This window comes from Triticum aestivum, chromosome 2B (genome assembly GCF_018294505.1).
Source record: "Triticum aestivum cultivar Chinese Spring chromosome 2B, IWGSC CS RefSeq v2.1, whole genome shotgun sequence".
NCBI lineage: Eukaryota > Viridiplantae > Streptophyta > Magnoliopsida > Poales > Poaceae > Triticum > Triticum aestivum.
The window spans coordinates 488,609,009-488,618,175 of NC_057798.1; positions in this window are offsets into that span (position 1 = coordinate 488,609,009).

Genomic DNA, 9,167 nt, shown 5'->3' on the forward strand with positions numbered 1-9,167 from the left:
GCACAAAGGTACCGAGTCCGTCAAGGAATCCAAGTTGGATGTGCTTCAAAGTTTGCTTGACAAGTTCAAAATGAAGGATGGTGAAGGTGTCGCTGAAATATAGTCTAGGCTTGCTCTCATCACAAATGAGATTGTCGGCATAGGAAGTGAAGAGATGACTGACAGATTCATCATCAAGAAGATCCTAAGAGCCTTGGATGGAAAATATGATACCGTGTGCACATTTATCCAAATGATGCCCAATTACAAAGATCTCAAGCCAATGGAAGTCATTGGAAGAATTGTTGCTCATGAGATGTCACTCAAGGATAAGGAAGAGCTTCACAAAAGGTTTAGTGGTGCTTATAAAGCCTCATGTGATGCTCCTGCCACATCAAGTGAAAAACAAGTCATCAATGAAGAATTGAGCTTAATGGTGAAGAACTTCAACAAATTCTACAAGAGTAGAAGCAAAGAGAGAAGCTCCATGTCAAGATCCTACCATGACAAAAGATCTTCTAGTTGTGATCGAAATTGCTACAATTGTGGAAGACCCGGACACTATTCCAATGAGTGAATGGCTCCCTACAAAAGAAAAGAAGACTCACCTAAAAGGAGAAATAGAAGAGAAGAATCACCTCCAAGAGAGAGAAGGAGTAGAGACGATCGTTATGAACGAAGAACCTCTTGCAGAAGCAAGGATTCATAAAGGAAGGACAAATCATCAAGGAGCTACACAAAACGAAGACATCAAGCTCATGTTGGTGAATGGGTATCCGGTCCTGACTCCGAGCACCACTCCGAGAGAAGTTATCACTCTGACTCCGAATATACTAAAAATGAAGGTGTTACCAGTCTTGCACTTGTGTCAACCAACTCCCACGACATATTTGAATCACCAAATGAAGGAATTGGAAGATGCTTCATGGGTAAAGGCCCCAAGGTATCACAACCCGAGTATATTGATTTCAATAGTGATGAAGATGATTTGCTAGGTGATGATGAGATACTTGTTGACAATGCTAGTGATGAAAACTATGATGAAATTGCTATTAATCATGCTAATCAAGATGAAACAAATGACAATAATAAGAAGGAGATTGAGCGTCCAACTGAAGAACTAAACACTCTTAAGTTAGCTCATGAAACTACTTTAGAAGATCATTGCAAACTTTTAAAAACTCATGAGAAGCTACGCTTCAAAAAGCTCGACCTAGAGAAAGAGCATGGGTTCTTAAAGTCAATCAAGAGTAAGAAAGATTCTTCTTACATTGCCAAGCGTTTACTCTTGTATACTTACATGCCACAAATAAAATCTAGCAACAAGAGTAAGAAAATTCTTCTTCTAGTAGTAACAATAATCATGCCAAATCCAATATTGTTGCTTCTAGTAGTTCTCTTGATTCCATTAATGATTCTCTTAGCGAAGTTACACTTGAGCAAGAAAATAACTTATTCAAGGGAATTATAGAGAAAGGTGTTTACAAGAGCCTTGCTGGAAGTAAGCAATTTGAGGAAATAGTTCGCAAGCAAGGAAGGCACTGGAAGAATCAAGGTGTTGGTTTTGAACGAAAGTCCAATGCCAATGGAGCTGAGTGGGAAGAAAATCAATACCCCAAGATGAAGTTTGTTCCTCAACAAGAGAATTATGATCCTACTTCTTTCAAGGGAACACAAGCTCAAGATGATCTTCCACCACAAGACCACAAGCTAAAAGGCAAGGACAAGCTTCAAGAGGAGATTGATGCATTTGAAGAAGCTCCAAAGGCCTTGGTCAAGTGGGTTCCCAAGACTACTTTGAGTTCTACTTCAACAAGTACATCTACAACCCCAAGGATTCCCATCAAGATGATGTGGATCCCGAAGAAGAAGAACTGTAGAGTTCTTGAGGGTGACTCTGCCAACATACTTCACTCATATTCATATTGGCAAGGACAAGTGCAATCAACTTCCACATCCTGCACTAGTTCAAGGAGTCACAAACACTCTTGTTAGTAAGTCAAGGACAAGGTAACCCAATGATTTCATGGACATCATCACATGTGTACTTCACTCTATGTCTATTGATATCCCTGTTTGTTCCTTGAGGGGACTAACCCATGTAGGTATTGAAATTGCAACTCACTCCACTGGATTGCTCCAAATGATATACATCAACATTGAGCATCCACATCTTCAACATCTAGATGAAGTCATCATCGACAAAACCCAAGGTTAGTTCACCCCTCTAAAAGGGGATATCACATCTAGGGGGAGCTTTACTCTAAGATTTGAGCTAAAGGAACTCTAATGGTGTGAACACAACAATGCTTTATGTAAAAGTGGTAACCCCACTTGTGCTTAAACGATGAGTATGACATATGATCAAATGTTCTCATTTTACTCCTAAGTCAATATACTCATATATAGATGACATAGTCATCGCCAATTGCTTGATAGATGCTAGAGTGTTTGTGCATGCTTTGCCACATATTTCATGTGCTATCTTATTGTGTGAGCATGTTGGTTGCATAGTTTTCTTCATTCGAGGACATCCATTTGTTGCTTTGATTGTTTGGATTTTTCTTTTTGCCAAATGGATGGACAAGAATGCCTAAGTACTCCCTCTAGCTATCTATGCATTTCTCGTCTCAAACTCTATTCATGCTACATCACAAAGTTTGATCAAGTCATATTCGAACCCTCTGGGTGAGGAGCACTCGGAGCCATCGATTCATCATAGACTTAAACTTACAAAACCTCTTAACGCATTTCGGTGTGACCGATTCATCCCATTCGGTCATACCGAGTTCATTGAGTCGATCTATGTTTCAATCTCGGTGCAACCGATTTGAACATTTCGGTCTCACCGAGTTACAGTAATCTCTTGCGATTCTGCATCTCGGTGCCACTGAGTTGTTCCACTCGGTCACACCTACAGGGTCTGCATATAAATACCCACGGGCCAAATTTTAGAAATTTCTCCGAACCCTTTGCCCGCGCCTGTCCAGCTTTGACGACTTGAGGTCTCTGGATCGTCTCTGCCGTTGCCAGTGAACTCCTGCCACTGGTCTCCGCCGCCGTCAATAGGAATCTTCACCACCGTTGCCACCGTAGCGAGTTCACCATCGAGTTAGGGTATGAACTCAACCCCTTGTGCAATATTTACTTCTGATTCTTGCACTAAGGTCGATGCCATGATTCTTGCCACGTTTGAGATACTTTTATCCAACCAAAACTTTATCTAGATTAGTGTTGATCTAAAAACTTAGGGTTAGGTTTCCGTTGAACTCATCTCGGACCGACTGATTTGGAGAATTCGGTCTCACCGATTTGGCCCAGGCCATTGGACTTGTATTTTTTGGTCTGACTGAAACATACAAATCAGTGTGACCGAGTTCATTTCTCTGTGAAACCCTAGCAATCTCGGAGTCACTGAACTATGCCTCGGTTTGACCAATTTCACATGTTAGACTCTAAAAGTTGCTTCATCACCGGGTTTGACATATCCGTAGCTCCGAAATGATTTCTGTAGAAAACTGAAACTAAGTTTATGACTCATTTGTTTTGCAAAATGTCTGCACTTTGTGATGCTCATCCACTCTGTCTCAACACTATCTATTCACAGGGTCAGCTTTCAGTGACAGCCAGAACAGATCAGAGGAACATGTAGACATGAGTGAGGGCACTAGTCCCTCTAACAGTAGCTATGATGATGGGAGCAGAAGCACTCCTAGAAACCTGCCTAAGGCTGCAACCAGGCAGAGGAAGAAGAAAACCTCTGACTCGGAAAAGATGAAGACTTTGTGGTTGATGAGGAGGTCACCTCTAAGAAGAAGGTTGTCAATAAAGAGTTTGGTACTGCAGCTTTAACCAAGCCAAGTCTAAAGAAGAAGGCACCAGCCAGAAGGATTCCTGTGTCCAAAGCCAGAGACTCAACACAAGAAGCAATTGAGCTCACTCTTGAGAGAAAGGAGGCTACTGAGGGCAAAAAGAAAAAGGAAAGGGTCAAGAAGACCATGGCTAGAGTGATTGGAAAGCCATCCATTATCAGGTCATCAAAAGAAGAGGAGGAGGAAGAGCCTGTTGCACCTCCTGCCAAGACCCAGAAGCTGATGGGAGTGCCATCAAGTCAGGGGCTGCTCCATCCAAGCCCAAGACTGCCCCCAAGGCTGCTGCTGCTGCTGCACAAGCTTCTAAGCCAGCAGCACCCAAGAGATCAACAAGGAATATTCCAGTTGCTGAGAAGAACAAGGCCCCAGTGCCTGAAATTGAAGAAGAAGAAGATGCCCTGTATATTATTGTGAAAGTTCATATACACCGGCCGAGATTAATGCAAACACGGTAGATTTTCATTACATTTCGAACTTTTATATGACAGAAAAATAAAAGAAACCCGACCCTAAACCTATTCTATGGCGGCGACCGACGTCCTCCATCTGCGATCTCTATGTACGGTGGCGGGGTTCAAGACCCGTGAAGTGAAGGTGCAGTCTCCGGGGAGGAAAAGTAGAACACGGGAGACGGACGGGCCAGTTGGCACACCATGCCATGCCGCCTCCCATGCCCTACTCATCCTCGGAGGAGTCCCCAACCTCGGCGGTGCCGGACGTTGGACGGCGGCAAGAAGGACGCGTGGCTGACGGTGCTCCCATCGTCGGCCGCCAGCGTGGCCACCGCTTTGTTGGAAATATGCCCCAGAGGCAATAATAAAAGGATTATTATTATATTTCCTTGTTCATGATAATTGTCTTTGATTCATGCTATAATTGTATTGTCCAAAAATCGTAATACACGTGTGAATACTTAGACCACAACATGTCCCTAGTGAGCCTCTAGTTGACTAGCTCGTTGATCAACAGATAGTCATGGTTTCCTGACTATGGACATTGGATGTCATTGATAACGGGATCACATCATTAGGAGAATGATGTGATGGACAAGACCCAATCCTAAGCATAGCACAAAGATCGTATAGTTCGTTTGCTAGAGCTTTTCCAATGTCAAGTATCTTTTCCTTAGACCATGAGATCGTGTAACTCCCGGATACCGTAGGAGTGCTTTGGGTGTACCAAACGTCACAACGTAACTGGGTGACTATAAAGGTGCACTACAGGTATCTCTGAAAGTGTCTGTTGGGTTGACACGGATCGAGACTGGGATTTGTCACTCCATATGACGGAGAGGTATCTCTGGGCCCACTCGGTAATGCATAATCATAATGAGCTCAAAGTGACCAAGTGTCTGGTCACGGGATCATGCATTACGGTACGAGTAAAGTGACTTTCCGGTAACAAGATTGAACGAGGTATCGGGATACCAACGATCGAATCTCGGGCAAGTAACGTACCGATTGACAAAGGGAATTGTATACGGGGTTGCTTAAATCCTCGACATCATGGTTCATCCGATGAGATCATCGAGGAGTATGTGGGAGCCAACATGGGTATCCAGATCCCGCTGTTGGTTATTGACCGAAGAGCCGTCTCGGTCATGTCTGCATGTCTCCCGAACCCATAGGGTCTACACACTTAAGGTTCGGTGACGCTAGGGTTGTATGAATATGAGTATGCAGCAAACCGAAAGTTATTCGGAGTCCCGGATGAGATCCCGGACGTCACTAGGAGTTCCGGAATGGTCTGGAGGTAAAGAATTATACTCCCTCCGTTCCAGAATATAAGGTGTATTGGTTTCCGTGCAAATCAACCATTTGAAAGTTTGACCAAGATTATAGAACAAAATAGAAACATCTGCAATACATAATAGATAAAATATGAAACTACCTTTCATGATTGATCAAGTGATATAAACTATATATTTTGAATATTGATATATTTTTCTAAAAACTTGGTCAAACTTGCACTCGTTTGACTTTTGAAAAAACAAATACACCTTATATAAAGGAATGGAGGGAGTATATAGGAAGTGCAGTTTCGGCCATCGGGAGAGTTTCGGGGGTCACCGGCATTGTACCGGGACCACCGGAAGGGTCCCGGGGGTCCACCGGGTGGGGCCACCTATCCCGGAGGGCCCCGTGGGCTGAAGTGGGAGGGGAACAGCCCCTAGTGGGCTGGTGCGCCCCCCCTAGGGCCCCCCCTGCGGCTAGGGTTGGAAACCCTAGGGTCGGGGGGGGCGCCTCCACTTGCCTTGGGGGGCACTCCACCCCCCTGGTCGCCACCTTCCTTGGGAGATCCCATCTCCAGGGCCGGAGCCCCCCCAGGGTGCCTATATAAAGGGGGGGGGGAGGGCAGCCGCACCCTGAAGTCTTGGCGCCTCCCTCTCCCCTGCTACACCTCCTCCTCCCGTAGTCGCTTGGTGAAGCCCTGCCAGAACCCTGCTGCATCCACCACCACGCTGTCGTGCTGCTGGATCTTCATCAACCTCTCCTTCCCCCTTGCTGGATCAAGAAGGAGGAGACGTCACGCTGACCGTACGTGTGTTGAACGCGGAGGTGCCGTCCGTTCGGCGCTAGGATCTCCGGTGATTTGGATCACGACGAGAGCGACTCCCTCAACCCCGTTCTCTTGAACGCTTCCGCACGCGATCTACAAGGTTATGTAGATGCACTCCTCTCTCTCGTTGCTAGATGAACTCATAGATTGATCTTGGTGAACCTAGAAATTTTTTATTTTATGCAACGTTCCCCAACAGTGGCATCATGAGCTAGGTCTATGCGTATTTCTCTATTGCACGAGTAGAACACAAATCTATTGTGGGCGTAGATCTTGTGAACTTGCTTGCCACTACTAGTCTTATTTTGCTTCAGCGGTATTGTGGGATGAAGCGGCCCGGACCGACCTTACACGTACGCTTATGCGAGACAGGTTCCACCGACTGACATGCACTAGTTGCATAAGGTGGCTAGCGGGTGTCTTTCTCTCCCACTTTAGTTGGAGCAGATTCTATGAAAAGGGTCCTTATGAAGGGTAAATAGAAGTTGACAAAATCACGTTGTGGTTATTCGTAGGTAAGAAAACGTTCTTGCTAGAACCCATTGCAGCCACGTAAAAGATGCAGCAACAATTAGAGGACGTCTAACTTGTTTTTGCAGCAATTGCTATGTGATGTGATATGGCCAAAAGTTGTGATGAATGATGAATGATATATTGTGATGTATGAGATCATGTTCTTGTAATAGGAATCACGACTTGCACGTCGATGAGTATGACAACCGGCAGGAGCCATAGGAGTTGTCTTAATTATTGTATGACCTGCGTGTCAATGATTTAACGCCATGTAATTACTTTACTTTATTGCTAAACCGTTAGCCATAGTAGTAGAAGTAATAGTTGGCGAGCAACTTCATGGAGACACGATGATGGAGATCATGATGATGGAGATCATGGTGTCATGCCAGTGATGAAGATGATCATGGAGCCCCGAAGATGGAGATCAAAGGAGCTATATGATATTGGCCATATCATGTCACTACTATATAATTGCATGTGATGTTTATTATGTTTATGCATCTTGTTTACTTAGAACGATGGTAGTAAATAAGATGATCCCTTATAATAATTTCAAGAAAGTGTTCCCCCTAACTGTGCACCGTTGCTAAAGTTCGTCGTTTCAAAGCACCACGTAATGATCGGGTGTGATAGATTCTTACGTTCACATACAACGGGTGTAAGACAGTTTTACACATGCAAAAACACATAGGGTTAACTTGACGAGCCTAGCATGTACAGACATGGCCTCGGAACACAGAGACCGAAAGGTCGAACATGAGTCGTATGGAAGATACGATCAACATGGAGATGTTCACCGATGATGACTAGTCCGTCTCACGTGATGATCGGACACGGCCTAGTCGACTCGGATCATGTAACACTTAGATGACTAGAGGGATGTCAAATCTGAGTGGGAGTTCATTAAATAATTTGATTAGATGAACTTAATTATCATGAACTTAGTCTAAAATCTTTGCAAAATATGTCTTGTAGATCAAATGGCCAACGCTCATGTCAACATGAACTTTAACGCATTCCTAGAGAAAACCAAGCTGAAAGATGATGGCAGCAACTATACGGACTGGGTCCGGAACCTGAGGATCATCCTCATAGCTGCCAAGAAAGCATACATCCTAGAAGGACCGCTAGGTGAAGCACCCATCCCAAAGAACCAAGACGTTATGAACGCTTGGCAGTCATGTGCTGATGATTACTCCCTCGTTTAGTGCAGCATGCTTTACAGCTTAGAACCGGGGCTCCAAAAGCGGAGCAAAACGGAGCATATGAGATGTTCGAGGAGCTTAAAATGGTTTTCCAAGCTCATGCCCGGGTCGAGAGATATGAGGTCTCCGACAAGTTTTATAGTTGTAAGATGGAGGAAAACAGTTCTATCAGTGAGCACATACTCAAAATGTCTGGGTTGCACAACCGCCTGTCCCAGCTGGACATTAACCTCCCAGATGAGGCGGTCATTGACATAATCCTTCAGTTGCTCCCACTGATCTACAAGAGCTTTGTGATGAACTACAATATGCAGGGGGTGGTGAAAACTATTCCTGAAGTATTTTCAATGCTGAAGTCAGCAGAGGTAGAAATCAAGAAAGAACATCAAGTGTTGATGGTCAATAAAACCACCAAGTTCAAGAAGGGCAAGGGTAAGAAGAACTTCAAGAAGGATGGCAAATATGTTGCCGCGCCCGGTAAGCCAGTTGCCAGGAAGAAGTCAAAGAATGGACCCAAGCCTGAGACTGAGTGCTTTTATTGCAAAGGGAAGGGTCACCGGAAGCGGAACTGCCCCAAATATTTAGCGCACAAGAAGGCCGGCAACACTAAAGGTATATTTGATATACATGTAATTGATGTGTACCTTACCAGTACTCGTAGTAACTCCTGGGTATTTGATACCGGTGTCGTTGCTCATATTTGTAACTCATAGCAGGAGCTGCGGAATAAGCGGAGACTGGCGAAGGACGAGGTGACGATGCGCGTCGGGAATGGTTCCAAGGTCGATGTGATCGCCGTCGGCACGCTACCTCTACATTTACCTACGGGATTAGTTTTAAACCTCAATAATTGTTATTTAGTGCCAAGTTTGAGCATGAACATTGTATCTGGATCTCGTTTAATGCGAGATGTCTACTCATTTAAATTTGAGAATAATGGTTGTTCTATTTATATGATAGATATGTTTTATGGTCATGCCTCGATGGTCAATGGTTTATTCTTAATGAATCTCGAACGTAATGTTACACATATTCA